The sequence below is a fragment of the Lepisosteus platostomus genome, chromosome 22, assembly GCF_059453375.1.
Source record: "Lepisosteus platostomus isolate fLepPlt1 chromosome 22, fLepPlt1.hap1, whole genome shotgun sequence".
NCBI classification, from domain to species: Eukaryota; Metazoa; Chordata; class Actinopteri; order Semionotiformes; family Lepisosteidae; genus Lepisosteus; species Lepisosteus platostomus.
The window spans coordinates 304,691-322,671 of record NC_142632.1 but is presented as its reverse complement, the minus strand read 5'-3'; the positions used below and the strand labels follow the sequence as shown (position 1 = coordinate 322,671).

Genomic DNA, 17,981 nt, shown 5'->3' with positions numbered 1-17,981 from the left:
TGAGATAACATCCCACTGAGTGGAATGTTCTCATTTGTTCTCAAGTGTAAAAAGAGGTGATAATTCTTAATAATTCCGTGTCGCATTAACTAACCTCTTCAGTTTATTCCGCCAGACAGTACATTAATATAATTATATCATTATTAAGTTGTTTAGATACGCAATTCCATATTATATTCCCTGTTAATCAAATTCTAAAAGTATGCATTTGTTAGATAACAAGCGAATTCACAGAAAAGGTTAAAATACTATCACTTTTCACAAAGTATATAATCCTAATATGGTCAGAAGGAGCACGTAAAAATGTTTCCCAAATAACAACATGTAAGACTTTGATGCTTAAAATGTTTAGGGAGAAATGGAATACTGGTGTGTATTTTTTTCTTTAAACTACCAAGACCAGCAATATACAGTACAGTTTACATACATTAATATGTTTATATTCCTAAATTAAAATCGTTTATGAGCATGTGAAAGGCATGGTGAATTGGAGATTCTCAAGATTTACATTGTATGATTGGAAATGAATGCGTGATCGGATCAACTAAATGCTGTGGTGTTACTTTTTGTCAATGAAAAAATAAACTCTTTTCGTTTACAAAGACGGTTACAAAGAATGTGGACCAGGGTAATACTTTGAGCTTACAGCTTGTCCAAGGTCATTCATTATTAATACTCTTAGTAATATCTTCAGTAAAGACTTTGATGCATAAAATATTCCTGCATAATTAAAATATTTATGATAAAGGTGGTAGGTTGTGTACTTTTGTCCAACAGAACAATCTTGCTTTTATAAAATATACCGCCTTTTTAATGTTTAATGATTAACATGCTGTAATACACTGTTTAAATTTAAAAGTCTAAAGAGTATACACCTTAAATTCTTAATTGAATAAAGATTGTCCCTCAGCAGTGATCAGGATTCAAAACTGACGTTTTCTGGTGACAGCTCAAATGCTGTACAGCAGAGGTTGACCTTTATTAGCTCCACCTGGCGATTTTACAAGGTGATTCCGGATACTATTAACATAATCTAATTTGCGTCCGGTATGATGCGGTATACTGCGACACTCCCACCGTGTTATACCGCAGCATACCCCGCTTGTTTTGAATGGCTGCATATGTATATAGACTCTATATATACATTTGGTGCATGCCACAATTTTGGATGGTGGTGGAGGAATAGGGATTTTCTCAACACGGCAGGGACTCCAGTTAAGAATGCTGGGTTTATCTCTGAACTATTAGAAGCTTTGCAGCTACTGACTGAAGTAGCTGTGGTAATGTGTAAATCACATAATAAAGAAATGTTTCCAGTAACTCGAGGGAACAACTTTGCAGATGCAACTGTCAGGTGAGCAATACTTGTAGAACAGTAGTCTGAGACCTCTGTGAAGCAGAGAAATGGACATGGTTAGAAAAGATTATGGGGCTGCAGGATGATGGGGTGTGGAGCTGACAGCACACCAGACGCCCTGCATGCCCTCACAGCCTAATGCCCTTTATAGCCCGACAAATGCACTCTGTTGGACACCCAGGTGGGAGTCAAATGGTGTGCCGGTTACCCAAAACTGGGTGAGAACCGGGTTTGAAGCAGTAACCACTTATGTGGTATCTGGATGTAATGTTTATCAAAGGAACTCAACTCAGTTCAGGTGCGGGTGCAACAGCTCAAAAGGCCTGCTCCTGAGGAACCTTTCAAACCTGGGAAATTGAAAATTGTAAAGGGAAACCTGGGCTCTTATAATCTGTTTTCCCAGTGGGTTGCTGCCACTGCCTCTGTGTCTACCAAACACTTGATAACAGAGATAAGCCCTCGGTGGGCACTGCCCTGCCCCTTGTATTATGATCAAGGAACACACTTCACGGGGAAGGTGTGTCAGGCTGTGGCTGCATTGTTCGGAGTGAGATGGACTGAGATCATCCTCAGTCTGCTGGAACAGTGGAATGAAGGAACAGATCTCTGAAAGATTGACTAGACATCAGACTGAAGGAACGCCATGGGATGCGGGCTGGATCAAACAGAACTGTGTAACAGCCTGTTTGATATCATCATGGGCCAATCAATGAAACTTCCTGGAGGGACGAATTTAGCTGGACGAATGGATTGTTGAATTTGCTAATTCCCTATTGTAGTATTGTAGGTTGCTAGGACTTAGCAAAGCACATCTATGATGAAGAAAAATATATATCATAATTATAATCCAGATGATTGGGGCATTGGTGCATGGCTACAGTCTGTGCTAGGAACATGGAGAGGGTCTCTGGTTCAATACATATTTGTGGGTCTGGTATTATTCGTTATGATCATATCGTTAATATCCTGTTTGAAAAACATGTGGACTAAAGCTGCTGCTTCTGTGCTAATTGTACGCCCTGAAAGGATCATGAAGGTCAAAAAATGATTTCATGGGAAAGGTTCTCTTATCTAGTGGCAGAACCTGATGGGTAGAACAATATAGTTTTAAGGGGGGTTACCCTTGGGAGTGATTCCCCTAGATGCAAATGATTATTGTGGTTTGTTTGTTCATAATAAGATGTTTTGCAGGAACGGAACAAAGAGAAATTTTACAACTTCAGCTAGAATTGTTCTGCAAAACGTCACAGCTGAGGCAGGGGAACAATGTGTAGATTTTTCTAAGAGTTATTACCCAGTTGTTGACCAATCTGTTGACCAATGTTGACCAAAAAAGCCTAAGATTATGCTGGGCTCCAGCCCACAGGGATTTACCTGTGCTGTAAGAACTAATGAGTGAATAAGGAGACTGGATTCTGGTGAAAGACTTCAGGAAAAAGAAATGGTGTTCACTCAGGTGGAGGGGGCTGTACCAGGTGCTGCTGACCACTGCCACTGCTGTGAAGGTCACAGAAATGGTGCCCTGGATTCATGCTTCCCACTGTAAAAAGGTCACAAACGAACTGAGCAAAGCGCAGGAGTGATGTCTCCACAAGGACAGATGGGGATAACCTGCTTGGGACTGATGTGCACAGCCTTTTTCCTTTTTATGTAGAAGCCTGTCACCACCCCAAAAGAGGAAGAATCTAAACACGAAGCCTCTTTGTATACAAACTGGCTGAATGAAACTGATAATGAGGGGGATATGAGTAATTTGTGGTATAAATTTATAAATCATACTGTAAAATTAAAGAAATTTAATGCATCTTGTTATATATGTGCTTTAATGCCTCATTCTACAGCCTCACCCATGCGACTTTTTATGAAATGTACTCTTTTATTAATATCACGTTAGAAGGCTTAGACGCTATCAAACAAGAATTAAGGGGAGTTAGATTAATGGCACTTCAGAACAGGTTCGTGCTGGACCTTCAAAATGCAGCATCTGGAGGAGTCTATGCTTTAGTAGGAGACTACTGTTGTACATATATTCCAGCTAATGACTATGATTACGGAAATCTTACGCTCGCTATTCAGCATTTGAAAGAACTAAAAGACAAGGTGAATAAAGAGAGAGGCATAAAAGATACACCGGCTTTTCTCTCCTGGTTAGAATCACTGTTTGGGCCAGGGGGAATGTTTTTCTTTTAAGTTACTAACACCGATTATAGGGGCTGTGATACTTGTCTTCCTGTTTTTATGTTGCTGTATGACATGTATTATTCCAATGCTTCGAAATATGGAAATATGGTACCTAGGGGGATAAACTGTTCATCCTTCCAGTCTGGAGAATTGGCAGCTGTCTGACGTCAGTAAGTGATCCTTAAAAAATTAATAGTTCCATGACAGTGTGCATCACCAGAAAATCAATTTCAATGCATTAAAACTCTTGTTATCCTTCTGATCATTGAAGTGTCATTGCCCCAGCACTGTATACTCTTACTTTTGACGCCTGTCTGAAGTTGGATCCATTTCTAAGAATGGTGACTCACATATCCTCATGCTCAACTTTGGCTCAACCACACAAACTATGAAGTTAATCATCTGCTTTTGCTCCAAGATTTATGTTACTAGGCTCTCTCCTGGGGATCCTCGTGTTCAAACATTGCCCTTATTGTGGATGATCCATGACAGAATTCAGGGAATTCAGAATTCTGATACCTCAGCTCAGATTCTGACTGGGCAGACTGTCATTGCCTGGTGTGAATGTGTGCATATCTGTTTTTGTGCATGTTCTGTGGCCTGTTGTACAGTACATCACAAATGAAAGGGAAATGGAAAACTAAAATAAGACTCAAGTGTTTTATCTTTCATTAACAGTGTTTCATTAGTATCTGTGCTAGATCCTGTCGTCCACTGCTTACCACGACAGGCTCTAGCACAGGATAGCAGCTAATACATTTAACAATCTCACTGCACAATGTTGTATATTCAAGGGCTGATCTTCTGTACTTTTTCTTTCACTTTTCATTTCCTAGAAACTCAGTCCTGCCAGGAATAATCTGAGAACAAAATCAATCTGAGTGAAAATCTAAGCAGAGGAAGATTGTTTTACAGAGTCAACAAGGTCTAATTCAAGGTCATCAGCACTAACAACATTCTCTCTGGAGACAGGCGATAAGAAAATTGAAAGTGTGTATTGTTACACAACAGCAGAGACTATGAGTTATGCTATCATGAGAGTGGTGATGGATTTTTTTCATTGCTTAGTTTTGCAGGTTCTGTACATTTGAACATTCAAAGTGACTAAAGTAAAGGAGTTTTCCCTTTTTACCACATAATTCCCAAAGATCAACACTAATAGAAAGCCTAATTCCAGCCAAGATTCAATTACTGTCTCTCAGGCATCCCAGCAGTGGATTTCATGACTTCAGACAGCCATCTTTATCAGTGGAGAACTCAATGCTCTGAGGTTTACTGGCAGAGTCTCACACTGGGTAATATGTTGGTAAATAATGTCCTATGGAATTCTACTATTGATCAATTCTACTATGGAACTGCGATGTGTCCTGAAAAAATCTTCTATGATAGTGGTACAGTCCATCACACCCCACCTACAGCCTTTAAAAGAGAAAAAAAAATTCTGATATTATGGTGGAAAAAGAGCCCTGGAATCTTTGTAGAAGGACAAAAGACGGAAAGAATGGCCAGTGTAACCATGGCGAAGAGAAGGGAAATATTGGAGAGAGCTTTTTTCATACACTTTTTATCATTGTTTTTCCAGCCCAACAATGATCAACAAATATGGGCAGGCGTCCTGTGCCAAATCCAATCTACCTTTCTTCCAAGCATACAGGAATGTCAGTGAATTAAATATTGACATATGAAAATACCCAAAAATATGCAATCGCACATATGCAGTTTGAGCAAACATAAGACAATACCCAAGTACCACAAACTACCAGGCATCATTAGCAGTTCAGGTGGGGAGCTGTGTCAGCATGCGTAGGCTGCAAAGGAACAAGTAATAGGTCTATTCCATGCTTAAAAGAGAAGAAAGAAAACACAACATTTCAGCCGTGGAGCCCTCACACCTGAAGAAGGGTCCACGGCCGAAACGTTGTGTTTTCTTTCTCCTCTTTTCATCTAGTGTCATTAGCCAGTTCCTGTCAAAATAAAATAGAAATGGATAACATTCTAGAGAGAGTTTGAAATACCAAGGTACAATTTAAACCATATTTCTTCCACTACAACCACAATATTTTGGAGAGATCGCTGAGCCTAACTGTTCTGGCATGCCCGTTAGCCTCCGTCCTGCTTCAGCAATGAATGCAACGGGGCACATTCTGAGGGAGATGCGGTCAATCAGGTTGCAGGAAAACCACACTATGCTTTTTTTTGAGATCCTGAAAAGGACAGAGGGACCATGTATATGTGTGCAGCTGGATATGTAATTGCAGGTGGCGTAGCAAATTCTGCTAAAGCCCCACTGCCTGGTGTGGACGGTAGCTGTGCATGTTGCAGCAGAATTGTGCATGTGAGATCAAGGGGGCATGTCATGTGTTTGAGCACTTCACTCCCTTCCGGAAGCACGTGATTCCCTGAGTCCAAAAAATTTGTAAGTTCTTTGGATGACCTGTGGACCGATCTTTCACGATGAAGAATTCCTTAAGAAGAATAGGTCTCGGCCCACCATCCCAATGCCTCCATCTCAAAACAGCAACCTCCCACTGCCCTTAGTCTGCAAGGCAGTCCTTTCAAGTGCGATGATGACGCCGGGACCTTCGTTGCCTATTGTACGAGCTGAACTTTTGTGCTCATCAATTCAACGCTCTTTCCATCAACTCATCTTGTCTTTTGACGCTTCGTGTTTTGTGCTCCTTTGACTATCGGCATATCGGGTGACTGCAAACACTGAAGTTCTTGCTTACGGAGTGTGGAACAGTGTTTTCAAGTGATCGCTGTTCTGTCATGTTGACGCCGAGTGAATCTTTCTTTGGCAACATGGGCAGGCTGACAGCAAAAGTAATGGCAAATTTCTTGACTTATTTCTGAATGTGAATGTTCTTTAGAAAAGGGATGCGGCGTTGCTTCTCCCCCGTGTAAAGGTCACGCATTCCAGACGTGGTTATGAGCGAACAGTTGCCGCAAGTGTTTGAAAAGAGCAAGAGAGGAAGCAGCCCTGCCCCGTGTGAGGATCAAACTCAGGACCTTCAGATGATGAGACTGACGCGCTACCAACTACGCCAATGAGGCCAGCTGCAGTGCACAGCCGGAAAGTTTGCCTCATATGGATTTCAGTCGCCCGTTCCCCAATCTTTAGACGCCCTCTGCTGGATGTTGCATTTGCCTTTTGATCTCACCGATACTTTTTTGGTCTGTTTCTGTTGCGAGTCCGTTTTTCAGATCTCACCTAGCACAAGTCTCTCTGGCTGAAGTGGCCTCTCCGCTTCAGCATCGTGCCCTCACTCAGCCATTAAAAACGTCACTCGGACTTCTGACATGCTGACATGAAATGTCAAGAGAGAGTGGCGGAGACGCTTAAGGCAGAGAGAAGATGAAGAGGGGGCGTGGCTGCGAAATGATTGACAGCTGCATGACGCTCTCCATGCAAGGCGTGACCGCAGGCTAAAGGACACCTTTCGGCACATCAAGCTCTAAGCACACACCTGGAGGACATGGGAAATGATCCCGCTACCTCTCGCATGCAAAGCGAGCGCTGTACCATGCAAGCTAACCCCCCTCGCTGGGGCTCATGCCTCGGTGTCGCCTAGTGCCGCTTGTTCCCCTCTTACCGGGTGCAGTTCACTGCCCTTCGTCTGCAAGGCAGTCGTGTAATTGCGGCTTTCTTGACTTATTGATGAAGGTCTGACTGGACGAGCGAATGACACCTCTCCCCCGTCCTCAAGCTCGCTGACAGAATAAAATGGAAAGTGCTGCCGTGGCTCATTGGTTTAGGGGTATAATTCTCGCTTAGGGTGTGGGGGGTCCTGGGTTCAACTCACGGATGAGCCCTTGTGTGCTCTTTTTGTCCTCGTCCACAAGACTGGGAACTGATATCCACATCACCTTGCAGCATCTGCTTATGGCAAACGATGGAATGTGACTAATGACTGAACGAGCCTGGTGAATACTCATCACGTGGCACAATGAGAGCGTGCAGTCAGCTGTCCAAGGCAGCAACCTCATTGCTCGTTCAAAAGAACACGTACTGAAAACTCATCACCACTATGTCGTAAATGAGCACCGCGATCGCTTGTTGTCATGCGTCCTTACTTGGGAAATGCAGAAGCAAAAACTGCCCTCTCTCAGCCACCGAAACGTGTGCGGCTGGCCTTGCACTCTCTGCGCCTCGCATATTTATGGAGCTGTCTGCTCTTCTTTCTGTTGAAGTACGCAAGTTACGGGGCGTACTGCAGACTATGATGTGCTCAATGACAGCTTTCAAGATTTGAAAACTATGAGCTTGATGGCTCAAGTCGAACGAATGTGGTTGTTACGCAATTGATGATCAAACGCACGTATTCTAACGATTCGTGAGAGTATGTTCTAAAGGTCCCTGGCTCGATCCCGGGTTTCGGCATTTTGTTTCATCGCGCCCTTTGTTCCTCTCTCCAGCGCCCCCTGCCTAAAGTGACGCTTCCCTTTCTCAGCCCGAAACGCAAGCGAGACACCAGCAGCTGTCCCTGCAGGTTTCCGTAGTGTAGCGGCTATCACGTTCGCCTAACACGCGAAAAGTCCCCCGGTTTGAGACCGGGCGGAAACAGCCACGTTTTGCACGCTCCTGTACTTCACAGAGGTATTGAGCGACCGGTCATTTGTTCCCAATGTATTTCCGGTGCCTTCATGCACTCTTGTACCAAACGCACGTTCCTTCTGTACGCGGAGCCGATCATTTGCAATTGGGCTGTGCCGACAGACCAGGACGAGCTCTGTCGGCTCAAAAGCAGCGCAGGACCTGCAAGAACAACAGAAAGATTAGCATCCAGCGGGGGCTTCTTAGTGAGCCCAAGATCTCATCAAGAATCGGCTCCAGCAACAGGGCTGGGCGCATTGTTCCATTCTCCGATCACTCTCGGTGTAAACAAGTCCCTTCTGGTCTCTGCTTGAATTGCACTTTCCTGCGTTTGCTTTGGTGTAACTGGCTTCCCCTGCATGGGCGAATGTGAAGAAGATCCTTAGTAAGTCATTGAAGAAACCCGAGAAGAGGTCGGAGTGGCCTCTGTCGTTCATCAACGATCCAGTCAGGCAGTACTCCTCTGTAAAGCGCCGTTCGTTCACATCGATTGGATTTTTTTTGCCTTCATTCGTGCAAGTAGTAAAAGCAGACGCCCCTATTCTGCCGTGACCCGGATTCGAACCGGGGTTGTTGCGGCCACAACGCAAAGTACTGACCACTATACGATCACGGCGAGTTACCGATACACACGTGGCAAGGCGGAAAAGGCTGTGCTCTCTTCATGTGACATAATTCGGAAAAGTCCTGACGTTGCATTTCAACTGAGTCCCAGTATACATCGACCCTTCAACACTCTGAGTGACAACTCTCTTGCGTGTTTTCTCATATTTCTGTAGTTTGCTTGCATGATGCCCGGAACAGCATGATTGTGCGCTCCCATATGGTCTAGCGGTTAGGATTCCTGGTTTTCACCCAGGCGGCCCGGGTTCGACTTTGGTATGGGAACGTGTCAGTTTTGCCTCCTGCTTTCCAAAAGATCAGCACTGTGTACGAAGGAGCCGCATTAAAACTACTCAAACGTGCAAAACGTGCGAGAAGAGGGGGTGCTTGTTTCCAGCCGAAACTTCTCGCGTGTGAGACGAGCTGACCATCGCTGCAGGAGGTGGGAGGGTTACTCTGGTAGACAGGGCTGACCTTCGGCAATAGGATTTATACTCTCCAAGATGATATTTGCACTTTCTGGAGAGGCGATTATCTCCACTTCAGTAGCCCGATTTCGTCGATTGCGTGGAGAGGGCTGTAGAATGTGGCGCCGCCTTTCCTGCTCCGTCCATGACAGGCGTGCTGGTCTCTGGAGAGAGAGCACGGTCCATCAGCGCACTCCAATAAAGGCACTGGAAGCCGCTGAATCGCATTGGCGAAGCTCAGCACTGGGCCGCTGGGCACATCTTACCACTGTTTCCGTAGTGTAGTGGTTATCACGTTCGCCTCACACGCGAAAGGTCCCCGGGTGGAAACAGACTTCAGACTTCTTTTGTCGCCACGCACAAAAGGGGATTGGGGATTCGCCTAGCGCTGTGATCGAACAGACCCACTCACCTCTTAGTGTGGCGGGATCTGCACAGTGCATGTCGCAGCGCATCCTGCTTTCACTTCAATGCGCGTCCTGATGTACCCCGGTCTCCCGCGTGACAGGTGGGGACAGGTGACAGGTCCTATACTAACGAGGAAGACATCGCTCTCTCCGACCCCCGGCATCGTGTCCCGACCCACCGTGCTGGAAGCCGACGCGTGCTGTGATTCCTTTACGGAGCAGAAATGACAACTGAGGAGCCGAGAGATCATTTCAGCATTTCGCGTCTGAACGGAAAACACAAACGACCAACTCAGAATGATTTGCCTTTGACGCTTTTCAAAGCGTTCTTTGTGCACGACGACTGCGCCGCCTAGCAGATACAAATGGGTTGTACAACTTTGAACTAGTAAATGGAAGAGGGCTAAGCCCCCTCTCTTTTAGCCCAGGTTCGATCTGTCTCCCAGAATCACCAGGGCGCACACACACACACCCGTGTCGTTGAAGTGCTCTGCTTCATTTCTAAGGGCAACTCAACATTCACTCCTACCCCGAGTGCAGAAAAGACAGCGTCTGCAGCAACAGCAGCTCAGGTCTCTGCCCATCTCCTCTGCTCTGCGGCTCCTGCGGAGTGGAGTCCTGCCTGGAGCTGTGTTTGCAGGCGGCGGCTCCCCGCGCCCTGTCTGTGCGTCGTGAAATTAATTAATAACGTTAATAAATTTATAAAGTTAATAAAGTTATAAATTAGAAATTAATAACGATATAATTATATTCATGTACCTCAACACAAGAATAGTACACACTGTACATTGTCTGTCGATAATGTTTCTGTAGTGCTTTAGTGGGTTAGGTTCCTGACTTCCATGTCACACGGTCTATGATTGAATCCCATGGAACTATGACTTTATTTTTTAACAAACATTTCTTTGAAAAAATGAAATGTTTCCCTTGGTCAGAGATTAAATAAAACCTCAATTTTTTTAGGTTTTACTGTGCAGAGTGAGGTTTTACCTCACTTTTTTTGAGCAGAAGGTTTACTGTGACCTGAGAAGGGCCGGCATCCAATCACGGTGGTACACACACACACACACACACACACACACACACACACACTCTCACTCATCTGAGCTACACGGCTACCAAGATGATCTCGGATGCGCCGAGCTGGTACGGAATATATTGAACTGATCGACAGCGAATTGTCTCTCAGACAGGCTTTTCACCTCTAAGCTCCCTGACTGACAGTGATCAGCTAGGTAGTGAAACAGTCAGCTGCTTCTAAGCCTTAAACAGCTGCATCTCGGCGCTTCCACGGAGAGATGATTTGAAAGCCGAACATCACCCATTGGGAACACCTTACTATCACTAGTTTAAGAGACTCTTAAGGTCTTGCAGAGGTGCCTGTCTAATAGCATGCGCTTTGCAAGCTATAGGTGTTTAGGCTGAGGCAGAATGCCTGTTAACAAAATGTTTTTCTAAAGGTGTGTCCAAGTGGCTGCAAAAGGACAACACTCCCAGGGCGCCGTGGCTTAGTTGGTTAAAGCGCCTGTCTAGTAAACAGGAGATCCTGGGTCCGAATCCCAGCGGTGCCTTTTTTGTTCTGTGTTCTCGAACAGAACTGGTCATTATGGACAACCGCCTACAGCTAGACTTAATTAAATGCAAGTATTCATTTCCTGTCTTTAACGCGACTTGTTCTTCTTAAAATGGACGCAACTTGCAAAACATGAAATACAAACCTTGCTAATCAGCGCTAGCGGCTGGCAAAAAAAAAAGAAGTCAGCAATGTTTTTTTTCTTTAACCTTAACCCTGCTAATGGAGAAGAGTTAAACGACCGAGTCTATGCAGCTTAAACGGTGTGCATGTCGGGTCCTTAGCTGATAGGGTGGTAAATCACGCTCACCCCCAGTCCTTAATCTTTTAAAGAGGATACAAAATTGAACCTAGTCGCCACATCACATACATCCTATTCAACGATAAAAAGGTAACATCTATCCTTGCTCCAGAGTAAATCTCACGTTGAGGGCATATTTTTTTCCACTTTACCATGAGTCGGGCTCGTCTGCACAGAGGCGAGAGCAGAGCAATGAGGTCACGGGGACAGGGGAGTCACACGCTGGCGGTTTAAACATGCGGAAGAAAACTGAGGGATCCACAGTATGTGGAACCTCCGTGCGCCATCAGTCCGCACTCCGGACTCTGAATCCTGCCATCCGAGTTAAGATCTCGGCGGAACCTGAGGCGCAGTTCCTTCTTAAAACGTAATCTGGTGAGCATTTCTAGAATCGTACTTGTATAGATGCAGCCTTTAATGTGTTGCTAGGTTAAAATGGATGACTTCTTGAACTTCAGTAGGCAACTGCCCTCTTGATTTCGGATTTAATTTCTTTATTACAGGGGCGCTTTTATGAAGACAGAGTCATGTTCAGGTACTTTGCTTGATGGAGGAAGCTCATTTCGGACTCTGTGATCTGCTCACCTGGAAAGGTCTACTGTACTACTACAAGAGAGAAGTAGAGTCTGGAAGAAGGGACAATTTTATGATGCTTTGGAAGGTAATGTTTTTTTTTTCTTTGAAATCGAAATGAATCAGAATATCAGTGCAAAAGACAAACTCTTGGTTTGGTTTAAAGAGATATGGTTTTAAAACAGACAAAATGTAGAAAACAGGTGGTTCTCACTTTTGGAAAAGAATGGACCGGGGGTAATATTTTACATTCGACCCACATGTACAGCATACTGTCAAAACATCTTTTTTCCACCTTAGAAATATCGCAAGACTACGCCCTATGCTATCATTAACTGTGGCTGAAAAGCTGATCAACATATTTGTTTTCTCTCGAATTGACTACTGCAATGCTCTGCTCCCTGGGGTATCTAAATCTACTCTGAACAAGCTGCAGTATGTCCAAAATTCAGCAGCCAGAATCCTGACCAGGTCTAGTGCAAGTGTTCACATTACTCCTATCCTGGAGTCCTTGCACTGGCTTCCGGTCAAATTTCGCGTAGACTTTAAAATCCTCATGCTCACCTACAAGGCTTTACATGGCTTGGCACCTCAATACCTGTCTGAACTTTTATCGCCCTACTCCCCACCTCGCAACCTCCGCTCTTCAAATTCTGCCCTCCTTACTGTCCCCCAAGCCTGTCTACATTGTATGGGCGACAGGGCCTTCTCCTGCTATGCCCCCAAGCTCTGGAACTCTTTGCCCAAGGATATTAGAGAGTCACCTTCTCTAAACTCCTTCAAATCCAGACTCAAAACCCTCCTTTTCAGAAAAGCCTTTACTTAACTGGTTCCATTCTTCACCCCTCTGCTCTTCTTAATACCATCTTCCACGGTCTCCTCTATTGTTATTGTTGTATTGTTGTAATTATAATTGTGTCCTGTCTTGTGAAAGTTTCTTATTTATTGTTGTAGTCTTCTTATTTATTGTTATTGTCATCCTGTAAAGCGCTTTGAGAAGCCACCTTTAAAGGCGCTATATAAAATAAAGTTTATTATTATTATTATTATTATTATTACTAGTTGCAGGGCTGAGATCACTGGGTTACAGTGCTGTAGTGTTATACCAGGGACAGTGGTGCAATGGATAACGCATCTGACTACGGATTAGGAGATCGTAGGTTCGACTCCTGCCTGGCTCGGGTCGTTTTAAAACACATCGGGCTACTCCCCAAGTAGCTTGTGCTACTTACTGCATTGTAATCGTACCCAGTAAGAGATTTCCTTCATATAAATGAACTGCACCTGACAGCTTTAGAAAAACACCTGGGCTCAGTACGGTGCTGAGAGCTCAGCGTTGCTGTTGTTCTAATTAGCACGCACGATTATTGCTAGTTGAAAACTTTTCCCAATACCCCGCTTCCGCCGGTTTGCAATACAATCGGCGAAAGCAATTTTTGACAGTCTCGTCAGAGACTGAGCAAGGTGTTTAAAGACAGATTTTGTCATGGTAACATCATGGTAGAAAGAAACGAGCTTGTTACAGTACGTCTCAATAGAAACGCTCTTTAGCTCTTTCAGCGTTATGCAGAGAACAGCGTCTGTCGAGATCACTTTTGAGTCAGCGCGAAACGCCGTGTGCTGTCAGTTTGATTTCATATTGCTCGTAGCGGCGCCCGGCTTTTGTCTGTCAAACGTTAGGTTGCGCTTCTTCATGCTGCATCGTCGGCATGAGTGGAGCTTTTTAAACGTCTGTACTTACTGCGCCCCATAAGAAATTGTTTGTCCCCGTTCAAAAGAGATTGTACGATGTCCTGCAGCGTTCGCAAAGCAAACCTTTGACAGTTTGAAAAGAGGAATTTATTTTGCTTCCTGTGCGTGCAGTAGTTACAAAGTTGAACGTCTTTACACGATCTGCTGCAGTTTTCAGTGGGCGGGCTTTGTCAGATGGCTTGGAAAAACGCACTGTGTTTCGGCTCGGGAAACATCATGAGCAGTGTCCTGCATGTTTTCTGTGTATAGCTGTCTTTTAACGCATACAGAATTCATTCGAAATCATTGATTTCTCCAATTAACAAGGGTCCCTTTTTGAACCTGCGAGAAGCATTCTTTCAATGTAACAGATTTACTCCGAGGAAAGGCAGCATGACATTGAGAGTAGCTCAAGCTTTCAGCACCCGTATCGGACTGCGTGTATGCAGACACCGATCAGAATCCCCTGTAAGATTCTCCCTCAGTTCCGTTGTGCAGTGCTTTACCTCTTTCAAAAGGCTTCACTTTCCTAGTCACATTCCAAGGCTCATCGAACCCGGGCTGTTTCCTCCAGCGGTATAGTATTGCAGTGAGACAGCACGATGCCTGCAAGACTATGTCACGCTAAACGCCACAGATTGTGTTTGTCCCTTCGTGTCAGTCGTCCTGCAGCCACGGGAAGTGGGACACAAACATGCTGCAATGCTTTCAGGACGTTAGGATTTGTTTGTGCAACATCCGAGAAGAGTACTTGTGGCTTGAATGTGAACTGTACGTGCCCGCCCCCTTTCCTCTGTAGTGCATGAGTTCCTCCCGGCACGCCCTTCGTCATTGTTCTGTCATCTTGTATTTAAAGGGTTGTATTTCTGCTGCTTAAAATAAGCAACGGTTTTCTCACAACGCCCTTTGTTCCCGACGGAGCCCTTGTCTGTCATGAAATTATTTAAAACCTCAAGCTAGAAGAAGGAGACGACAAATATGAAGCGTTACAGCAACGACATGCCATGAGACGATTGATAACGATTTCCATAGGATCCCCGCGGTTGCCTGGCAACCGTCAGCTTTGCGCATTTGCAGTATCGTAGCCTGTGAGGTTTAGCCGAGGCGCGATTATTGCTAGTTGAAAACTTTTCCCAATACCCCGCTTCCGCCGGTTTGCAATACAATCGGCGAAAGCAATTTTTGACAGTCTCGTCAGAGCGTGACATAGTCTTGCAGGCATCGTGCTGTCTAACTGCAATACTATATCGCTGGAGGAAACAGCCCGGGTTCAATGAGCCTTGGAATGTGACTAGGAAAGTGAAGCCTTTTGAAATAGGTAATGTCGACGCTTTTTTAACAGAGCACCAAAAAAGCGTCTTTTTTGAAGGCCTGGGCACTGAGCATTGTTGGTTCAGTGGTAGAATTCTTGCTTCCCACGCGGGAGGCTCTGGTTCGATTCCCAGCCAAAGCAGTGGCTTTTGCAGCGAGCGGCTCCATCACTTGCATCCCCTTGCAACTCGCAACTGAAAACCCACTGAAGCAAAGCAGGTGTTAGCCAGGTCAGTACCCGGATGAGGGTGAGCTACAGGGAAAGACAAAGTTTCCAGCTGGAAGCGGTGTTAATCGTGCCGGTGGGGGGGCGCTCACCCTGAGGTCTGTGCGGGTCCCAATGCCCCAGCATAGTGATGGAGACGCTGTGTTGTAAAAGGGCGCTGTCTCTTTGGTGAGATGTAAAACCGAGGTCACAGCGCTCTGTGGTCATTAAAAATGACCACAAAAACTTTTGACAAAAGCTCTTGGTAATTGATGGTCTTCAATAATGCTTCTCCTTTAGGTACATTTTAAATCAGCTGAAAAATGCTGTGAAATGGGGGGTCACTTCACGCCAGTGTAGGATTTGGGTTACAAGAACCATGAAACTGCACGAGAAAGCACGTACACTGAATTACACGGCTTTCTATTCAAAGGAGGGCAAAAGAAATTCCCTGAGTTCGATTTTTTGCAGCACAGAGAGGATTGCTGTCGTGAGGCTAGTTAGCTCAGTTGGTTAGAGCGTGGTGCTACTAATGCCAAGGTCGTGGGTTCAATCCCCGTACGGGCCAGGTCCTTTTCTCCTCTCTTACAAAAGCTATTAGGTTCCTTTCCGTGGTGAGATGGGTTGTCATGCAAAGCTGTGTCATGGAAATATAACTATCAAGGAAGCCACAAGAGAGAGTTCTCACCTGAGTAAGGTCTTTATTTCAATATTGCAATATTGGGAGCCCTGCTGCCACTTCGCAAAGTGCAACCAGAGACTCAATTTGTTACAAGCAGTACAGGGTTTTTATAAGACGTTGCGCTGTAAAAAAGTTCAGCACTTGGTCCCTTCTAAAACTTCCCCTTTCTCTAAGAGAAAACAGATTACATCATAGAGCGAGAGAAGAAAACTAGATTTGTTATTCAAAGCTTATCAGTTACTTTCAGCTAATTCTAATGACCCAGACAGCATATATTATTTTGGTACATTGTCTTCTAAACTAACCTAAACAGTGTACTTTGTTGACAAACTGTTTTCTAAAATTCTGCACGTACTGTAGCATAGCAGTTATATCCTTGAAATATTATCTAAAAGCACCAATATATTTTTTTGTAAAGCTCTCTACATTTTTAAGAATCAATTAACTCATTAGATTTCCACTACAATTCCCTCCTTTTTATTCTTGAAAATGATTAAAAGTTAGATTCTTCATATGGACTCCCAGGAGGCTCCCATACTTCAGATTCTTCCGTTTTTATCAGAACATACTGATGCGCAAACATATTCATTATCATATTTCGAAGCATTGGAATAATACAAGTCGAACAGCAACACAAAAACAGGAAGACAAGTATCACAGCTACTATAATCGGTGTTAGTAACTTGAAAAAAAACATTCCCCCCGGCCCAAACAGTGATTCTAACCAAGAGAGAAATCAGGTGTATCTTTAATGCCTCTTTCTTTGTCCACCTTGTCTCTCAGTTCTTTCAAATGTTGAATAGCAAGCGTAAGATTTCCGTAATCATTGTCATTTGCTGGAATAAATGTGCAACAGGAGTCTCCTATTAAAGCACAGACTCCTCCAGATGCTGCATTTTGTAGGTCCAGCACGAACCTGTTCTGAAGTGCCATTAATCTAACTCCCCTTAATTCTTGTCTGATAGCGTCTAAGCCTTCTAACGTGATGTTAATAAACGAGTACATTTCATAGCGAGTAATTTGTAACCAGCAGGCATTAGCTACTGCCTGAATACTCAGTCCTGAGGAAAAAATCATTTCAGCTGCAGTAAATAGTCTATGGTCTTCTGGTACTTTAGAAGTATCTGGACCATATCTGTCAGCCCAACTGAGAGCGCGTTTAACCCTTGACTCCCTCTGAAGGGGCTTCATTGAATTTAACAAGTAAGAGTTTACTGGGACAATGAGAATGGAGTGGTGTAGCGTGACTAGAGCACACACTCCTCTCCACTGGGGAGGAAGGCTATCATAAACTTTTGTACCACATTGCCAATACAAATCCATTAAAACCATAGTTCCATTAGATAAAGTATGGTTAGTAACCGTGGAGCTACAGCCTCCTGTTCTTCCTACTGAGGGGCCACGACCTTTATTCTCATAGCAATAAGAGTGATTAACCTTAGAAGGCAGTAAGTGAAGTAAGTGAAGTAAGTGAAAACGCGGTCTCAAACCAGAGCCACTTGGCAGCAGCGGCACGTAAATACTGCTACTGTCACTGCTCGATACTGACGTTAGCCTACTATACCATGTTCAGCCACCGCTAGGAAATGTACGGCTCTAGTACTGGAGCAAACAACAGGAGGGCCAAAGGCACACAGGCACACATGTCAGACATGGAGAGTGACGAGAATGGGACTCAAACCCATGCGTGCAGAGTACAGTGGATTAGCAGTCCATTGCCTTAACCACTCGGCCACCTCATCTAGGAAACTGGGCTGTCCAGACATGGGTTGCCGCGCTCCAGATGATCTTTTTCTTTTTTTTCCCTCGTACTCGAGGATCATTTTCCTGTTCCACATGCGATTTCAACATTTTCCTTGGGAGATGTCAAGCCAGCAAGCCACTACTGTGGTTCAGTGGCCATTGTGGAGTTCAGTGGCCCTGTTGTACACAGAATGCACATTGAGCTCCTTGGACATGAAAAGTTCCAGATAAAAGCCATTTGTCATCCTTTCTC

General features: G+C 44.5%; 5 non-coding genes across 5 annotated transcripts; 4 read left to right on the top strand and 1 right to left on the bottom strand.

The window, feature by feature from the left end:
* Positions 1-8,676: 8,676 nt before the first annotated feature.
* trnah-gug (transfer RNA histidin (anticodon GUG)) lies at positions 8,677-8,748 on the bottom strand. Its single transcript has one exon. It is a non-coding gene; the product is annotated as a tRNA-His (tRNA).
* Positions 8,749-11,106: 2,358 nt separating this feature from the next.
* trnat-agu (transfer RNA threonine (anticodon AGU)) lies at positions 11,107-11,180 on the top strand. Its single transcript has one exon. It is a non-coding gene; the product is annotated as a tRNA-Thr (tRNA).
* A 2,189-nt stretch (positions 11,181-13,369) lies between these two features.
* LOC148642396 (U4 spliceosomal RNA) lies at positions 13,370-13,511 on the top strand. Its single transcript, XR_015929506.1, has one exon. It is a non-coding gene; the product is annotated as a U4 spliceosomal RNA (small nuclear RNA).
* Positions 13,512-14,846: 1,335 nt separating this feature from the next.
* Positions 14,847-14,988, top strand: LOC148642395 (U4 spliceosomal RNA). The gene has a single exon (XR_015929476.1). It is a non-coding gene; the product is annotated as a U4 spliceosomal RNA (small nuclear RNA).
* An 809-nt stretch (positions 14,989-15,797) lies between these two features.
* trnas-acu (transfer RNA serine (anticodon ACU)) lies at positions 15,798-15,871 on the top strand. Its single transcript has one exon. It is a non-coding gene; the product is annotated as a tRNA-Ser (tRNA).
* The last annotated feature ends 2,110 nt before the right edge of the window (positions 15,872-17,981 follow it).